The following is a 20,141-nucleotide window of genomic DNA, read 5'->3' as shown; positions in this document are numbered from 1 at the left end:
TTAAAATTTACAAAATATTTTCTCACAATAATCTTGTGTAGGAAATGCAAATATTATTATCCCCATTTTATAAATAAGGATAATTGAGGCTTAGGCTAAATGACGATTCTGTGGTCATACAACTAAGCAAGTACATAAGTTAAAATTTGAACTCAAGACTTTAGGTCCCCAATTCAGTTTTTTCTGCTCTATCTAAATCAAAAGTCATCTAGTCTAACTGCCCCCTGACCCATAAAAAGAGTGGTGCAGCTCCTTATAATATCTAAGAGTCCCTAGTTTACAGATTAGTAAACTGTAGCCCTAAGAGTGAAATTGATTTATTTCCAATTGCTCCAGCAGAGCCTTTACTCTGAGGGGAACCTTGTGTTTTTCTATATGTTTTTGTCTTTTTTAATGCATAATTAGACTTTAAATCAGAAAATAAATATAACTAGGTCTCCAAATAGGTAACATTTTTGTATACAGATTTTATTTTATTAATAAAAAGTATTGCTCCAACCCTCCACAACAATAGGGATCCTCAGGACTCTTTCCCACCAAAAGCCATGCTCCAAAATGAACTCCAGCTCTAGGGATCTCACTCTGCACACAGATGGAGCATAATGAATATTTGTTATTGAATTTATTTTGTGGTTGAAGATCGGGCTAAAGGGCCCTAACTGAGAGCATATTTCCTGGGGCAGAAGAAAGGGGAGGTGGATTGCCATAGAGATACCCATAGAGATAAGCAGATGGGATAAAGAAGGAAAGCAAAGGGCTTCGGAGTATGCTGAGAGTCTATCAGCCATACCACAGTACATAACTTATCTCTCTGGAGTCAACCGCAGGGATGGAAGGGCAGAAAGCTCACTGAAAACAGAGACCTGCTAAGAGAATGTAAGCCCCAAAGAGGGAGAGACAGATAAGAATAATCCAACACCTGATCTTCACCTAGAAAAAGGCACTTGTGAGAAAGAGTTATTCTGGATATTGGGGGAGGAAGGCTGGAACTTTCCCTTCTCAGTCCTACCAATCTGATCACAGTTCCTGCTCTCTTTCGATTTCTCTTTCTAAGCACCATAACCTGAGACTTCAATAAGGTCCCTGAGTCACAGTATTCCATACCAAGGCACCCACATCTAGAACCTAATGGGAAAGGTACTGATTCCTCCGTCCTAGAATAACCTTGGAAGTTACAGGCAGGCAGCTTTCAGCTCAATTTAAGTTAAAAAAAACCTGCCTTACAAACACAAGCATATTTTGGAGATATTGTGGTTTGGTTCCAGACCACCGCAATAAAGCAAATATCACAATAAAGTCAGTCATGTGAGGTTTTTGGCTTCCCAGTGCATATAAAAATTATGTTTGTACTATGACGTCTAAAAAAACAATGTTGTTGTTGTTCAGTCACGTCTGACTCTTTGTGACCCCATTTGGGGTTTTCTTGGCAAAGATACTGGAGTGGTCCTCCATTTTCTTCTTCAGCTTAATTTACAGATGAGGAAACTGAGGCACACAGAGTGAAGTGACTTGCCCAGGGCCACATAGCTGGTAAAAGTCAGAGGCTGGAGTTGAATTCGGGAAGATGAAGTTTGCCACTCTGTCCACTGCCTCACCCATCAATAAAATGAGATATGCTTGTAAGGCTATCCAGCCTGGAAAGTAGTGAGTTCCCAGTCACTGGAGGGCTTTGCCCCCTTGTTGAGATAATGGGAAGGAGATTCAGTACTTCAGGTAGAGTAGGGATTCAGTAACCTTTGTGGTCTTGCAGATGATGAGTAAAATCCCGATTCCACGAACGCTCTTTACCAGTCCCACAGCCAGACGTGGAATAAGGCACCGGGACACCCTTCGTGCTGCAGCCGGGGCTCTGCCGAGTGAGCTGATTCCCCCAACCCACTTTCTATCCATCAGTTCTCCACCTTGTCTGCCCTCCTTTCCGTCCTGAGGTTCAGAGATCTCAGTGAGACCAGCAGGTGGAGCCAGCGAGCCATTCATCAACCTCATCTTGGGGTCAGTTCAGCTCTTAGACTGAACTAGCCCCAAGAGTCCCTGTTCTCCTTAGCTTGGGCCATGCTGATGACGTGTCCAACGCTAGAGTGCCAGAGGGCAAAGGTAGGATGGATGCCCTAGAGTAGGGGGAGTGTCCTGGGGCAAAAGTAAGATGGATGCTCGAGGGTAAGGGGAAGGTCGGAAGAGGGAGGTGATGTTGGGGGATGAGGTTCGTTGGTTAAGGAAAGAGGGCTTTGGAGGGGAGAGAATGGGTGCCGTGGATCATTGCCAAGTTTACACTGGAAAGAGAACTTAGATACCATCTAATCCAAGCCCTTCATTTTATAGATGGGGAAACAGAGCCAGAGGAAAGTCACGGGGCACTAAAGAGCAGAGATCATAGATTTATAGCTGGAAAGAACCTAATTTTGAGGTTACCTGATTCAACCCCCTCAATGTGCATGTGAGGAAGCTGAGACCCAGAGACATTAAATAACTCTCCCCAAAGTCTCACAGGTGGTAAATAATTGAGCCAGGATCCAATTCCAGTTAAGTAGATGAGTCAATATTTTAACTCAGCTTGTCCGACTCCAAATTTAATGGACTTCACATTATACCCCCAAGAGACCTCAGGAATTTGGGGATTCTGAGTTGGAGAGGAGCTCTCAAAGGGAATGGGGAGATTTGAGAGGGAGATGATATGGATAAGGCCTCTTTGGGGAGCACTGAGATAGCAGGAGGGAGCAGCCAGTCCCAGGAACAGAGGCTTGCTAGGCACTCTGGAGCCTTGAGAAAAAAAGTACCACCAATCTATGTAACAATGCCTTTTATTATAGGTGTCCCACCTGCCCCCCTCCATTTCCCACAATTCCCAGGACTAGGCACTGTCAGAGAGCTATGTTTCTGCTAATTAGTTCTAATAGGATTACTGAGGTGGGGGTGAGGGTGAAGAGAACAGAAGACTCCCCATTAGAGTCTCCAAATTAGAGAGTCTCCTTTTCTGAGCTATCTCTATCACTTGGATAAATCCTCATTCTCATCTCGAGTTCTTTCTCCATCTGACCCTATCTTTCTCTGGGGGCCTCTGGAAGATAAGGGGGCCAGAGCCAGTTATAGCTGACCATCGTGACCTGGTGATATCTAACATATTGTGATTATCAAGAGTTCCAAAAGGAGATGGAAGAAAGGAGGAAGTAAGAAGACCGAAGAAAGAGTTATTTGTCCACGGGGGATAGACAGAGGATGGAGAAGAGGGGAGTAGGATTGTTGGAAGGGAAGGAGGAGAGAATGTGGGACTTGTGTGTTTGGGGAGAAGGTTTATAAAATTGGGTGGAGGCAAGATAAATGGTATACTCTTTGTCCCTAAGATGTTGGGAGAAACTGCATCTGCTCCACCCTGACCACCCTACTCTACCAGCCAAGACTGGCCCTTCACCATTCTTCATCAGATATAGAAAGATCAAAGTTTTAAGACAGAAGAGAATCCCCATAGTTCCAGTGTTTCGGTCCGTCCAAGTTTGAATTTCGGTTCTGCAATTTTATACCTTTATGACTTCAGAGAAGACATTTAACTGCTGTGTTATAAAATGAGGGTATTGGACTAGGTAATCTCTAAGATTCCTTCCAGCTATAAACCCTATGATACTATAATTCACTTCTCACACTGGAGAGAGGGGGCCATGTGGTCCTTTCCTTTATACAGGCCTCTGGAGTGACAAAAGTAGGAAAAGAGACAGGAAGACACTATCTGAAGGCACTTGGAGGACCTTAGGTCCAAGCAAACACACTAAGTTGCCTGCTCTAAGCCTCTACGTGGGATGGGTTCCTCCTCAATTCTCCTCCACCTCCATTAAATTCTAGTAGAGAAAGGCAAGGGAAGAGAGAAGCTCTCTGCTGGATCAAAGACAAGGGAACACTTCTTGAGGAAGCTTAGCCAGGTAGGGCTGGGAGTAGGACCATAAAGACCCCTTTCCTAAAGTTCCAGTCTGACAGGGCAGACTAACTGGGCATGGGGGCAGCCGTGGGCAGGGAAGGATTAAGGGTGGCCTTAAATAAACTCTTTCTGTTTTGTGTGCTAGAGAAAGAAGACTGGTGACTTGATCAGACTCTGCTCACCTAGACTCCCCAACCCAGGGGTAGGGCTAGGGCGAACATAGGTACAGACGCACTCTCTCATCAAATGCCCAGGGACTGGTAAAGTTCCCTCGGAGTCTGATGCAGAGCAATGAACACTGACCTGTGAATCAGGAGGACTGGGCTCTCTAATTCCGCACCTGTACCTCAGTTTTCTCACCTGGAAAAGAAAGGGATTAGCCTGTGAATACCAATGTCCAGTATGTCTCTCACAGCTTAAAACTATCAAAATAGCCTCCAAATTAGTCAGGTTCTGTCCCCTCCAACCCACCCTACACACTGCTACCAAACTGGTTTTCTGAAGTCCCAGACCTGAATCCTATCAATCCCTGGCTCTAGTGACCCTAACTTCCCCACTATTTCATCTTTCTCCAATGGTCTATTTTTTTTTTAATAAACCTTTGCTTTCCTAAGTTTGGACAGATAAGTGGCACAGGGGCTAGAGCACTGGCTCTATCTACATACTTAATAGCTGTGTGACCCTGGGCAAGTCACTTAATCCCTATCTGCCTCAGTTTCCTCATCTGTAAGATGAGCTGGAGAAGGAAATGGCAACCCATTCCAGTATCTTTGCCAAGAGAATCCCAAAAAGGGGTCGTGAAGAGTCAGACATCACTGAAAATTTCTGAACATCCCTGACTGTTCTCTTCCAATACCTTCTCTTTTCTCTAACTTTGTAAATACTCTGCATCCTTCTATGCCCAATTCATATTCTACTTTCTCTGCAAAGGCTTCTTTGCTCATCCCAACCCACAGTCATAGATTCAATAAGATCAATCATTTATTAAGCAACTACTAACTATAAGGGTCTATGCTAGGTTCCAGAGATGCAAAGCCAAAAATAAAATAGTCACTTCTCTCGGTTAGCTTCCTGGAGGGTATATACTATACACAAGTATGTACAAAAAAAAAATACAGGGTAATCTCAAGAGGGAGATAGCACTAGCAATGGAAGTAATAAGGAAATCCCCAATTCAATAATTAATTAAACTCTCATCATGTGTCAGGTACTGAGGATACAAAGAAATAGCATGGACTCATGAATAAATAAAAATATATACAACTTTTTTTTTTGGCGGGGGGGAACAAATCTAATAGGAAGAGCAATTTGTTACCAATAGAATAGGTGTTCCACCAGGAGATCATTATATACCTCAGCAACAATACTGTATGAAGATGTATTCTGATGGAAGTGGATTTCTTTGACAAAGAGACCTAACTGTGTTTCAATTGATCAAAGATGGACAGAAGCAGCTACACCCAAAGAAAAAACACTGGGAAATGAATATAAACTGCTTGCATTTTTGTTTTTCTTCCCAGGTTATTTCTATCTTCTGAATCCAATTCTCCCTGTGTAACAAGAAAACTGTTCGGTTCTGCACATATATATTGTACCTAGGATATACTGTGATATATTTAACATGTAAAGGACTGCTTGCCATCGGGGGAGGGGAAAAATCGGAACAGAAGTGAATGCAAGGGATAATGTTGTAAAAAATTACCCTGGCATGGGTTCTGTCAATAAAAAGTTATTATAAAAAAAAAAAGAATAAGTGTTCCAGAGGGCACCAGTCTTAGGCACAATGAAAAGGTAAAGAAGAGGGGGATGGGGCTGACATAAGTAAGGAGGAGGTAAGGGTAGGCTCCTTTAGGAAGCATAGGATGGGGATCAGGAAAGAGAGCCTTGACCTGAGCAGCCTACACTCAGAAGCTCCGGCACTCTAAGTGAAACCAGGAGAAAGGAGATTGGGGCACCTTTCATGGTAGCAAAAGTAATGTTGATTTTATTATTAAAACCAAAGGGCAGGCCCAGCTAGTTGGGTAAAGCACCAGCCCTGAAGTCAGGAGGGCCCGAGTTCAAATTTGATGTAAGACACTTAACACATCCTAGCTGTATGATCTTGGGCAAGTCACTCAATCCCAATTGCCTCAGCGATAATAATAATAATAAAGACAGATGTTTAGGTCCTGGTCTTGCTAGTGGTCAAGTTGCAGAGAGATGATGCAGAAGACAGAGTGCTGAACCTGGAATCAGGAAAATCTGAGTTCAAATCTACCTTCGGACACTATCTTTGTGATCTTGGGTAAGCCATTTAAATGTTGTCTGCCTCAATTTCCTCAACTGTAATATGGGATTAATAATAGCATTTCTATCTCCCAGGGTTATTGTGAGTCTCAAAAGAGATATTTGTAAAGCACTTAGAACAGTGCCTGGAGCTTCATAAATGCTTGTTTCCCCTCACCCTCCCTTTCTCCCTCAAAGTTAGTTACAGAGGCAACGAGGCTTGTTTGAATTCTGACCTCCAGCCAGGACAGTCCTTGCTCCAGGACTCACTGGCTCTAAAGTTGATTAGAGTAACCCTTGGGGAAAAGGGAGAGTGGATGGTAGATTGACAGATAGGCAGGTAGGTAACCTATATGGCATGGGAAGTATCATGTAGCAGGTGGCGTTTAATTCGAATCCTGAAGGAAGCTGCTGGTCCTAAAAGGCAGAGGTGATGAGAGAGAGTCCATACAGGACATGGGGACGTCCATTTGTGAAAGGCTGTAGAGGCAGATGAAATGTCACCTATGGGGAACAACAATAGACGAGTTTTTTTTGAAACAGAGGGAACGTGAAGAGTCTTTGATGAAATAATACCAGAATAGTAGCTGGGAGCCAAGCTACAGAGGGCTGTCATTGGGCTTCTGGGACGTTTTACCTTAAGGGACAATAGGTTTGTGAGTGTGGGGAATGACATAACCACGTGTGTGTTTAGGAAGGTCAGTTCGATAGCTCGGTGATGTGGACAGGAAAATCCGAGTTCAGATTCTAGCTCAGACACTCTCAAGTCACAGCAGTCTGGGCAACTTGATAAGGCTATAGATTGAAGAAAAGATCTGCATTGGAAGACAGTTTCTTTACTTGGGAATTGCCTATTACAATAAAATCACAGGTCCAATATCTGTCACTATTCTCCCTTCTTTTAGAAGATGACCTGGAAAATGGAAACTGGAAGCTGGGAGACCAAGTTAGGGAGTATTTTGATGAGAAACGATGAGCTAAAGTAGAGACTAGTAGAGACTTATGCAAGAGTTGTTGTAGATGAGGTTCAGCAACTAAATTGGAGAATGAAGGAAAGGGGGAGTGAAAGGAGCAGGCATTTATTAAGCACCTACTATGTGTTTAATAAATGTGCAAATTTTATCTCATTTGATCCTCACACTAACCCTTCGAGCGCTGCTATTATCCTTATTTTATAGTTGAGAACACTGGAGACAGACATTAAGTGACTTGCCAAGGTCACACAGCTATTAAAAGTTTGAGGTGGGATTTAAACTCAGATTTTCCTGATACCAGGCCCAGTCCTTACCCACTGTATTAAGGCGAAGGAATAGCCTTGATTGTTGTGAACCTGGATACTTGGAAGGTAGATGATCTCCTTAACAAAAAATAGAGAAGTTTGGAGAAGGGATGAATTTTGGAGAAATAAAAAGAATTCCAGATATCATAGACATTTAAAATTCAACAACTTAAATTCCAAAACTGAACTCATTGTCTTTCTTCCCAATCATTCCTTCTTCCCAACTTTCCTATCATCATCTTGGATACCATCATCTTCCTATTCTCATAGACCTAAAATCTAGGTGTCATTCTTTACTTCTTCCTCTCATACCCTAATTCAAGCTGTTTCCGTATAACCCACCAATTTTGCCTCCATGACTTCTCTCATAAATATCCCCTTCTTTCCTCTAATCCTGCCCTCACCTTGGTGCAGGTCCCTATCACCTCACACCTGGACTAGGCAATAACTACTGACTGCTGACTACTGCAGTAACTTGCTGGCTAGTCTTCCTGCCTCGAGTCCTTCATTCAACTTGTCCTATTGAGCTTCCTAAAATGTAGGTCTGATTATATCATCCCCTAAACTCAAGGGGCTCTCTATTATTTCCAGAATCAAATACAAAATGTTCTTTTGAGATTCATAGCCTTTTATAACCTAGTCCCCTCCTATCTGTGCAGTCTCCTTACTCCCCTCTCTATAACCTTTGATCCAGGGACACTGATCTCTTTGCAGGTCTGTCTCTTGCCTCTGAACATTTTGATTATTTGTTTCTCATGTTTAGAACTTTCTTCTTCTTCATTTCTGCCTCCTAGATTCCCTGTCACAGATTACTTACTAGTAATCTAGTGGGTGATCCTGGGCAAGTCATTTAATTCTGCTTGCCTCAATTTCCCCATTTGTAAAATGAGCTAAAGAAGGAAATGGCAAAGCACTCCAGTATCTTTGCCCCCCAAAAAACTCTAAAGTGGCCACAAAGAGTTAGATGTGACTGAAAAATGACTGAACAACAAAATGTAGATTTGGGAGTCATCTACATAGAGACACGAATTGAATACATGGAAACTGATAAGAGAAACAGGATGGAAAGTGTGCTGAGAAAAGAGAAAGTGTCCCAAGTCAGAGTATCCATCCTTAGGCAGCAGAGGGATACTGAAAATAGACAGGTAGGAGAAGGACGGAGGATGTTGTTGTTTGTCCTTCATTCTGGATCCAGGTGATACTATGGCATGCAAGTGAATTGGCTATAAGTGAGGGAGGGCTGTGGATGGAGGAATAGTATCACGGAAAGCAGAGAGAATTTGGAAAAAGGAAATAATCAACAGGGTTTAAAGCTTCAGAAAGACCAAGTCAAATGATGCCTGAGAAAAGGACGTTGGATTTAGGAGTTGAGGTCATTGGTTACCTTGGAGAGAGTTGTTTCAGTTGAGTGGTGAGGTCAAAAGTCAGATTGCAAGATTGAAAATTGAGAAGTGAGAGAGAGAGACCTAAGGAAATGCCGCAATCAACACAGATGACCCTTTCTAGGAATTTGGTTGTGAAAGAGAGAAGAGGTGAAGGACAATAAATAGCTTCAGGGGCTGCTAGGGTCAAATTAAGTGGGTTTTTTCTCTTTCCTCCTTTTTTTTAAATTTGGAAGGAAAGAGGAGATCTGGGAGAGTTTGGGGGTGGGGGCAGGAAGGAGCCTTCAGATAAGGGAAGATTGAAGATAAGAGAGAAAGACAAATTGAGAAAGAAAGTTCCCAGAAGAGAGTTTAGGGACCTTAGTCCTAGACCTTTATTTCACAGATGTGATCTCTCCCTCCATACATAATAGGTATAATCAGGGAAACTTCCCTACACATCGACTCTGGCTCGAGTACATCCCATGGAGCATGCCTGGGGCTGGGGCCCCTTCCAGGGAAACATTTACCCCGGCCCTTTCTGCGTTGGTAAAAGACATGTGGGACAAGGGTGGGAGATGTGTCACCTTTCCCCCACCCCCACTCCAGCCACAGGGCTGGGGAACTACATTAAAACTTCTTCAAAGAGGCTTGGACACTGAGCCAGGAAGAACCTCCCTTCCACCCCCACCCCTACCAGATCATAAAAAGGACTGACTCCATCCTCTGGTGTTCCTTCCCATCTCCAAAATGTGGTCTTTCTCTCTGGCTGTGTCTTTCTCTGTTTCTCTCTCTGTCTCTCTTCATCTATCTGTGTGTGTGTGTGTGTGTGTGTGTGTGTGTGTGTGTGTGTGTGTGTGTATAAGAGAGAGAGAGAGAGAGAGACAGACAGACAGAGAGAAATAAAGAAAGAAAGGGGGGGAGGAAGGAAGAGAGGGAAAGGGAGAGAGGGAAAAAGAATCCTAGTGTGTTTATCTCTTTCTCTTTCTCTCCTTACCACTCTCCCTCTCTCTTTCTCCTCCTCTTCCTCCTTCTTCTTTTGCTCCTCCTTCTTTTCTCTAACACACACTCTCTCTCTCTCTCTCTCTCTGTCTCTCTCTCTCTCTCTCTCTCTCTCTCTCTCTCTCTCTCTCTCTCTCCCCCCTCACTCCCTCTCCTCTCTGTGCATGTTTGTCTTTCTGCCTGTCTTAGTCTATCTCTTTCTCTTCCCACCATTCCCTTCTCCTCCCCCCTACCTCTCCATCTCCATCTATCTCTATCATTCTGTGGGTGTCCTCCCCTCTCTGTTTACTTCTCTCCTCCTCTCTCTCTCCTCTCCTCTTTCTCGCTGCCTCTTTAGTGACCTGAAAGTTATGGTGGGTTTGAATATGTGTGGGGCTTAGAGGAGCCTGGGCTGGGGCTCTTGGCTGGCACTTTTGATTTTTGTTTCTTTTCCCTCAGCATAGGTGACCAAATGGTGGTTTTGAAATGGATATTTCTTGCCTTTCTTGTGAGTTTGATCTTATAAGTTTGAGGGTCTAGTGTTCCTGGGTTCCCCAATTGCTGTTTGCACTGCTGAAGATACCCCCTTCAGCTACCATAGTTTTTGGTAGGAAGAGACAACCATTGACAGCAGAGTAAGCATGACATTCGGCCTGGCTTGCCAGAAGACATTACACTTTGAAGGTGATTCTGAGCAGTCCTGTAAAATGTTTCAAATTTTGAAGTTTTAGGTATCGACCTCCTGGAAAAGGATAATGGGAGCTAGTATGTTGCTATTTCATGTTTAAGTCTGTATCAATGCCATTTTCTAAGCCCTGTTTTGTTTATTGAAAATAAATAGCAGTCCTCTACCTGGTCTATAATTGTATGCTGAATGCCTCTTGGATAAACTACCTATATCAGGGAGGCAGATCAGCCAAACCTAAACTTAAATACAGTTCTCCTTGGAGCTCCAGGATAGGGCTGTAAAGAGCCAGAGAGTTTAAGACAAGAGTCTGACTCTTCTCTTTGAAAGCCAGGTTCTCTCAGGGCTAAATTTAGTCTATACTTGGACTCCCTGGGGTCTCCAGATAGGGATCCCTTTAAAGAGGGAAAAGATGAGAGGTCTTGCCAAGTAGTCTCTACTATGGCTGCATACTATAGATTCTATGCTGTTCTTTACTTGCTCTAGTATTGTTAGCTATGACAGCTTCTTCAACTTTTTCACTCAAAAAACTTCTATGTAACCCTGGGTATATAAGTATATAAACTAGGTATACAAATCAAACATTTGCTGTTAATAAGTTGTAATTAACTCCCACATTTAGTTTGTGGGGGTTTAGAATCACAATTGAAGCAGTTGGGAGTTACAGGAGGGCAACTAGTTGGTGAAGTGGTTAAGAGTACTGGTCCTGGGAATAGGAAGACCTGAGTCTCAGACACTTACTGGTTGTGTGACTCTGGGCAAATCATTCAACCCCTATTTGCCCCCCCCCGACAAAAAGTCCCTCTTAAATCACTGCCTTGTTGTGGCAGAGGGGCTTGCATAATAATAGCTTACTCCAACTATGAGCTATGTTGTGCAAGGTTACCCTAGATGGTCAGGTCATAGTAGAGAGCTCTGACCAAAAAATGGTGATCCACTGGAGAATGACAGATTACTCTTGCCAAAAAAAAATCCATGGAAAAAAATTTGTTCATGATAGGAGTTGGACAGGACTAAACAACAACTGTTAGTTATATTTTCGTGGATACAGATCATATATAGATAGAGGAAAAGAGAGGAGAGGAGAGGAAAGAAGGGAGGAGAGAAGAATGGATGAGAGGGAGAGAAAGAGAAGAGAAGAGAAGGGAGAAGAGGAGAGGGAGAAGAAGAGAAGAGAAAAGGAGAGAAGAGGAGAATGGAGAGGAGAGAGAAGAGAAGAGAAGAGAAGAGAAGAGAAGAGAAGAGAAGAGAAGAGAAGAGAAGAGAAGAGAAGAGAAGAGAAGAGAAGAGAAGAGAAGAGAAGAGGGAGTGGAGTAGAGTAGAGAAGAATTCTAGGAAAGGGTCTTAGGGGATACCCATATTTAGTGGGAGGGTAAAGGATGATAATTCAGTAGAGGGAACTGAGGACTGATTAGACAAGAGAAAGGAGACCCAAGATAGAATGGGATTACTGATGCCAAGGGAAGAGAGATAATCCAAGAGGAGAAAACTATTGACGATGTCAAAATCTGAAGAGAAGTCAAGTGGAATGGAAACCAAGAAAAAGCTTTGGATTTAGTAGTTAGGATCTTACTGGTAACCTTGAGAATGGTGCTGTTAGAGGTCAGATTCCAATCCTGAAGACTGAGAAGTGAGTGGGAAATAAGGAAATGGAAATAATGAGTATATGTTGGATGACCCTTTCTCAGATAAACCCATAAAAAGAACCAATGATACCAGGTCATCTACATAAACATTCAGAGGAAGAAGAAATCATATCTGTAAAATTATGATTTTGAACTAAATCTTTCAGGTCCAGAAGCTTTCCTTGAGAGTTTATCTTTCAATCATTCCTTTTCTTTCTTTCATCCTGAAACTCTATTGACTCTATCTTACCCCATAACTGACATACAGTGTTTTGATTCATTTTTAAAATTTACATCATCTTCATTTACAAATCTATTGTGGACTCTTTACTTCTCTGAACAGTTATTCCCTGCAATGAAGAATAAAAGAGAAAAAAATCAGAAAAACTAGCCAGCATAGCCACCACATCTGATGTGTAGCAGGTAAGCTCTGGCCACATTCCCACAGTAGGAGGTAGGCTGCATCTCCCTTTGCTTCAGGACTTAGGGATGCCTTCTTTTGCCATTGGCTCCAACCCCCAGCAGCTCTGTTCCCCCCCCCAATTTTCTACAAGTCTATGACTAATGTCTTTTCCATTTACCCATTTAAAGTCTTGTAGCTTTTATAAAGGGATATTATTATTATTATTATTTTTTTTTTGCTGAGGCAATTGAGATTAAGTGACTTGCCCAGGGTTCCACAGCTAGGAAGAGTTAAGTGTCTGAGACCAGATTTGGACTCAGGTCCTCCTGACTTCAGGGCTGGTGCTCTATCCACTGTGCTATTTAGCTGCTCCAGGATATTATTTTTGAAGACAGAAAAAATAGAGTACCAAAGCTCCCCTTTCCTTCCCCTCCACCAATAAAATTCCTACCCCACTGGGCCCCAGAGGGCGGACTCAACTTAGCCCAGTCTCTTCTGTCCCACCGAGGCACATCCCACCTCCATGGGTATCACTGATGTAGAGTGAGTCTGTCTCAGATGCTCCTTGGCCGGGGTCTTGAAAGTCATTTCCAAAGTTCATTCTTTGTTCCTCAAGGCATCGAGGCTTCAAATCCTAATGACCAAATGTCACGGAGCTCTCAGTCTTTTGAATACATAAGGCTCTCCTTCCTTCATGGGTCCCCAAGTTCCTCCAAGAGACTAGAGGCAAAGACATAGTAGCTAACGGTGATGGGGCTTTTTGGATGCTCCTTCAAGATTCTCTCCCTCAAACACGTTGTTGATGGAGTGAAACCAGCTGAGCAATGTTGACATGCTCGGGGCTGTTTCTCTAAAGCACTGCTCTTATGTTGGACTACTGTCCCAGAAGCTCTATACATGCACTACACCCCCATTGTAAGTGCTACATTCTGCACCCGTAGTCCCCCACTTTTGCAAAGAAGGAAAAGGGGAGGGTGTTTTAGAACTGAATAGGGCTTTAATTTTCACCAACCACTTTACACTGCATCATCTGGTCCTCACAGTAACCCTGTGAGATGGGTAGGAAGCTAACGCTCAGAGACACTTATTGATCACGGAGATGGCGAGTGTCAGAGTCAAGATTCCAACCAAGATCTCTCCCCACTCCCCATCCCTCTTTCTACTCTATTGTGTTGCAGTGTTCTAGAGAAAGGGGAAGCCAGCTGGTCCAGTGGATAGGACGCCGGACTTGGAATTGGGAAGATCTGACCTTAAATCTGACACCAGGCACATGGTAGCTATTCGCCTCAGTCCTCACCTGGAACAGAAATGGCAAACCTTTCCAGATGTCTTTGCCAAGAAAACCTCATGGACAAGTTCAGGAATCACAAAGACTCAGATGCAACTAAATGATTAAACAACCACAAATTCTAGACCTTATGCTCCTCGAGGGAGGAACGGTGTCTTCTACGTGGGCTTTTGAAGTTGGAAGAGAAATCAGAATAGACTCTTCAGGTCCTAGATAGGTTTGGGTCCTGGGTCCTTTTCTGAGAAAAGAAGCTTGGAGACCGAGGAGAGAGACAAGAACAGACAGTCTCCTCAGCAGGAACTGACCTCCCCGATCTCTGGTTCAATGTTGTTCTTGCCCTTTGATTTTGCCACAAGGGCTGAGGGCACCATGCCCCTGCTATTGGGCATAGGAATCCAGCCCCCAGTGCCAAGGAACCTGGTGAGCCACAGAGAAGGGAATGTTCCCCGGTGCCTTCCTGAAACAGGGTGAGCCAGTCACACACACAGAGGGCACGGAGACACACACAGACAGGCAGACTTACATCAGACACTCACAGGGAGACGGCTCGAGACGCCTGCACTTCCCACGGACCTCACAGCCACGCTTTTAGCCCAGAGAACGTGGAGGCTTGGGGGCACACACAAAGCCTCTCAGAGACGGCCCCATTCACAGAGTGCACACGCAGCCACGCAAGGCACGAGGCCTCTCTCCCTGATACTCACGCCCTGCCAGCACTCACCTGGGCACCCTCGCAAAGTCACTAACAGGAGAGACCTTTGTCAGCACAAACACACACAGACAGGCAGTTCTCTCCCCTTTATCCTGCCTGTAACCTTTTGTGTGTTCTGTTCTTTGTTACAGACTGTGAGCTCCTTGAGGGTAGCGCTTGGTTTGACTTTCTTATACTCCCTTGGAACCGTGTCTGACGCCCGGTAGAGGCAGCTAGCTGGGAAGTCAGGTGGCCCTGACCTTGGGAGAACCGAGTTTGGCATTTGCTGGCGGCAGAAATCCTGGGCAGATCACTGAATCTCTGCCTCAGTTTCCCCCTTTGTAAAAGGGGATAGTGATAGCGCCTTTTGTGGCAAGGATCGAATGAGTTCGTATGTAAAGTGTTTTACAAACAACATGTACATGCTAGACTAGACCTGCTCAACACAGATCCACAAGCACACCAATAGACATGGGATAGTGCACACTTGCAGGTGCAGACCTGGATACCCAGGCTCACATACATGCAGCCTCAGGCAGAAACGCTGCCAGCCCCGAGCACACGGAGGTGTGTGTGAGTGTGTGTGTGAGTGTGTGTGTGTGTGAATGAGTGTGAGTGTGTGTGTGAGTGTGAGTGTGTGTGAGGTGTGAGTGTGTGTGAGTATGTGTGTGTGAGTGTGTGTGTGAATGAGTGTGAGTGTGTGTGAGTGTGAGAGTGTGTGTGTGTGTGTGTGTGTGTGTGGCTGAGGTCCCGGGAGATCTGCGGAAGAGATTACTCTGGATCTCTCCTTTGGGGAGGGGTTGTCTCCCAGCCTATTTACAACCAACCTGGGAACCTCCCAAATCCCCATGAAAGAGAAAGGACCCACCCACTGACCTCAGGTTCCCTGCCGGTCTCTGGGGCTCTGCTGCTCCCTGGCAGGCATCTGTTCGTGTTCCTTATAATCTGATCTGGGAGTGGGGGGCGGGGAGAACCCACTGGGACTCACCTGGTTCTGGAGGAGCGGCGCTCGTGCTAAGAACCCCCAGTGGATGATCTGAGATCTGGATCTGATTTGGCCTGGAAGGTCCGGAATAAACCCTTCCTTTTATAGACGAGGAGCCTGAGACCCGGGATGGGGGGTTACAGGAGATTGGCTCCCCCACTATGAGGCTTGTTCCCTGGTCACTATGTGATGCTGTCTCCCTCCAACGTGCCCGTCATGCCGCCTTCCCTCACACCCGTGACAACGAGGAAATGAGACCTCGCCTCTTCCAAGGCCTGAGGATTAATTCCTGCCCTTCCTCCCATGCTCCAAGCTCTCTCCCTCTTCTGGGTGGGAGCCCCTTCCCCAGGACCCGGTGCCAGGGAGGAAGCTGCCTTGGGTGGCACGGGAGCATGCGGGGGAGGTGCTGCGGGTGGGCCTGGCAGAGAGCCTTGGCACCCTGGAAGCTGGGCCAGGAGGAGGAAGAGGGGGCTGGGGCCTGGAGAGGCGAAACCTGGGACCGCCACTGGGGCGGCAGCACCGACGGGAGACCATGGAGGCAGAAAGAAGCCTCTTGCCCTAGTCAGGAAGCAAAAGAGATCATGGTCACGGGGCATCCGGCAGTGCCCGCCGAGCCTGCCTTTGTCTCTAGGGCCCCGGCTAAGAGCAGAGTGAGCCTAGTGAGGGGGAGGATCTTCTGGGCTCTGTATCAGATTAGGTGCTGCCAATGTGCCCCAAGGACTACCCCCCTTCATGTCTGCACCCAGTCCTCTCAGCAAGAAGCCTGGCAGGCGCTTGTTGGCACAGATGCCCAGGTCCTTGGCAGAGTTCTGCCATGATGGGAGCAGGGAGCATGGGGGGAGTGGCGTATTTACGCTTAGGGCAAGGGCCGCAGCAGATTCATAGGAACATACGGGCGAGAATTCGCGCATAGAGACACAAACACATAAACTTACACAAACACTCACACAGTCAGTCCAACAAACATTAGTTAGCAGGCGTTATAAGGAGCACGAGGGCTAGAGATGCTCAAGGAGACTATAATATGTCCACATATAAATGCCAGATAGGAATAAAGTCACATCGAGGGGAGAGCAAAAGCTTCCCGTGAAGGGGACTTGGTTAAGAGTTGGACAAAGTTAACTTAGACTTTGACATATTTAACATGTATTGGTCAACTTGCCATCTGGGGGAGGGGGTGGGGGGAAGGAGGGGAAATATTGGAACAAAGGGTTTTGGCAATTGTCAATGCTGAAAAATTACCCATGCATATATCTTGTAAATGAAAAGCTATAATTTAAAAAAAAAAAAAAAGAGTTGGACAAGGGTTTCAGAAAACTCAGTGCAAAGGTGGAGAAGAATGAGAGGGGTGGGGCTGACTTGAATAGGTATGAGGGGGGTGGGTAACCAGGAAAGGCTACTGCCTAGACAGTAAATCAGAAGCCCAGGGATCCAAGTACCGCCATAGGGCAATTAGTGGTTATACCCCTCAGCCGCAAAGGTAAAGGTGATATAGTGAGCTCAAATCCCACCTTCTGCAAGGGCATCCTTCTCAGCCCCCTTTTCCTCCCCCTCCTTCATTATTTCTGGCTTACGCTGTATTTTGCTTCTACATTATAGTTTGCATGTTACTAGAATGTAAGCTTTTTGAGGCTAGGGACTGTTGTGGCTTTTCTTCGTACGCCTGGTACTTAACATAGTGTCCTTAATAAATGCTTGTTAACTATCAGTCTGAAACAGAGATGGAAAATGTGGGGAGTGGGTGTACTTATGTAAACATGTTTTCATAAACATACCCACAAACCCACCCCTCCACACTCACCCAGAGACATTCACTCAGCCTGTGCCATCCAGCAATATACAGTGAATGCACGTAAAGCATAAAATAAGCCAGACCCACCAAGTTGATGTGTCCATACCCAGACTCCTCTAAGCTGGCGCTGAAGTCCGGTGTTTGTCCCTCTTTCCATTCCTTCCCCCCCCCCCCAACCCCTTCTTATCCAACTAAGTGATGAAGGAAATAGGGCACTGGCCTGGAGTCGAGGAGACCTGTTCTCAGGCAGTTTTGTGACTGGGAAAGTTAGTTAACTTCTCCCGTCCTCGGTTTCCTTAAGCGTAAAATTGGGATAATTATAGCAGCCACCTCATTAGGAATATTGTAGGGATCAAATGAGATCCTTTTAAAGTGCCTCTCCCTATTGTGAACACATCCAGCCATTCTGGAGAGCAGTTTGGAACTATGCTCAAAAAGTTATCAAACTGTGCATACCCTTTGATCCAATAGTGTTTCTACTGGGCTTATACCCCAAAGAGATACCAAAGAAGGGAAAGGGACCTATATGTGCCAAAATGTTTGTGGCAGCCCTGTTTGTAGTGGCTAGAAACTAGAAACTGAGTCCATGTCCATCAATTGGAGAATGGCTGGGTAAATTGTGGTATATGAATATTAGGGAATATTATTGTTCTATAAGAAATGACCAGCAGGATGATTTCAGAAAGGCCTGGAGAGACTTACATGAACTGATGCTGAGTGAAATGAGCAGGGCCAGGAGATCATTATATACTTCAACAACAATACTATATGATGATCAATTCTGATGGACGTGGCCATCTTCAGCAATGAGATGAACCAAATCAGCTCTAAGGGAGCAGTAATGAACTGAACCAGCTACACTCAGGGAAAGAACTCTGGGAGATGACTATGAACCACTACATAGAATTCCCAATCCCTCTATTTTTGTCCGCCTGCATTTTTGATTTCCTTCACAGGCTAATTGTACACTATTTCAGAGTCTGATTCTTCTTGTGCAGCAAAATAACTGTTTGGACATGCATACATATATTGTATTTAACTTATACTTTGACATATTTAACATGTATTGGTCAACCTGCCATCTGGGGGAAGGAGTGGGGGGAAGGAGGGGAAAAATTGGAACAAAAGGTTTGGCCATTGTCAATGCTGTAAAACTACCCATGCATATAACTTGTAAATAAAAAACTATAATACTTAAAAAAAAAAAAAAAGTGCCTCTCCCTGACAAAAGTTCATTGGGTTTTCTTGGCAAAGTTACTAGTGACTTTACATTTCCTTCTCCAGTGTCCCCATTTTATAGTTGAGGAACTGAGGTAATTAGGGGTGACTTGTCCAGCATCACACAGCTAATTTCTGAGGTAGGATTTGAACTCAGATCTTCCCAATTCCAAACCTAGTGCTTCTATTTAGTGCACCAACTAGCTGACCCATCTACTACATAACAGGCATCATGTAATGCTTCTTCCCTTTCTTTCTCTCTTATAAAAATAAGAGGGCTTCCTGACTTTAATAGGCACAGCAGGACACAGCAGAGTGTAGCCCAAGTGCTCCTCTTTTAATCGTTTCTGTGCAGAGCACAAACATAGGTATCAAACTCTACAGAAAGTCTGATTCATAAAGTAGTGGTAGCTGTCCTGGAACATCCCCCCCACCCCAAATCCCGTATCCTTGATGTCTGAAGCTAGCAGCATTCTTCCCCTTTGGGACTAAACTCAAGAAGGTGTCCTGAGCTAGAAAAGACCTGGATACAAAGTTTGTAAGGTTCCCTCAGATTTTGCCATTTTGTGTGACTGGAAGGGGAGGAGGTCCAAGGATGGAGTTATCTGAAGTCAGGGAAGGAGGGAGAAGATTGGAGTTCTGAAGGTCCCTTCCTTCTCACCCCCTGTCTTGACTGTTGACCACTTGTCCCTTTCCAACCACTCTCCAACTTCCCTGAAGATATTCTAGTCCAGAATTGTGCAATCTAGGGGAGTGTGAATTAGAGGAAGGAGGCTAAAGGGTTCAGTTAAAGTGGGGCTGTGGGCACCTCATAGAGTCACACAAAGTCAAAACTAGAATGACCCTTAGAATATTGAATATTAGTCCTGGAAGAGACCCTAGAACATCAAATGAGATAATATATGCAAAGTGTCTTGTAAACTCCAAAGTGCTATATAAATGTCAGCTATTTTTATTATTAATGGCAGAAGTAGAAGGCATTTTAGGACGCAGAACATGGTATGTCAAAGCCAGAGGGGACCTTCAAGATTTCTAGTCCAAAAAATATAGATCACAAACCTAGAAAGGATGTTAGGACTTATGGGAAGACATACCCTCCTTAGTCCTGAGCAGTTTTTTTTTTTTTTAAGGGAGCAGAGATCTAAGATCAGTTCCAGTTGTGTCCAAGGGGCTTTGTCTTTCTCCCCTTTTCCTCTGCATTGTTCTGATTCAGAGGGAGACTCCAGTCCCAGGCTCTGAGAAGATGCATGAGCTGTAAGTGCCTGGATTTAGACGAGGGGCCACACCAGGGCTCAGGATGCCCTCCTGTCACAATCCTGCTTTTTCTCAGGAGTCTTGGGGTGGGGCTGGGGCGCCCGATAGTGTAAGTAGTGTACTTCTGTGTACTAACCGTGTGTACAAGTGTGATGCTGTGGCGCTGCGGGTCATATGTTTGTGCTCATGTAAGTCTGTACCTGTGCCTTTCCAAGAAAAGAAAAGGGAGGGGAAGGAAAAAAAAAAAAAACTCAGAGAGATAGAAAGACGGAGAGAAGAGACAGAGACAAGAGAGACATTCAGACAGAGAAAAGAAAGACAAAGGAAAGAAGAGAGGGAAAGTGAAAGGGGGGAAGAAAGAAGAGAAAGGCGCAAGGAAAGAGGAAAGGCACAGGACACACAGATAGGAG

At 44.8% G+C, this 20,141-nt stretch overlaps 1 long non-coding RNA gene across 2 annotated transcripts in view; it reads right to left on the bottom strand.

Annotated features, from left to right (window-relative positions):
- Positions 1 to 20,141, bottom strand: part of LOC127547910 (uncharacterized) — a 351,717-nt gene that overhangs the window by 107,029 nt on the left and 224,547 nt on the right. The window lies entirely within an intron of this gene.

The sequence above is a fragment of the Antechinus flavipes genome, chromosome 2 (genome assembly GCF_016432865.1).
Source record: "Antechinus flavipes isolate AdamAnt ecotype Samford, QLD, Australia chromosome 2, AdamAnt_v2, whole genome shotgun sequence".
NCBI lineage: Eukaryota > Metazoa > Chordata > Mammalia > Dasyuromorphia > Dasyuridae > Antechinus > Antechinus flavipes.
The sequence above is the reverse complement of the archived record's forward strand: the minus strand, read 5'-3'. Positions and strand labels throughout refer to the sequence as shown.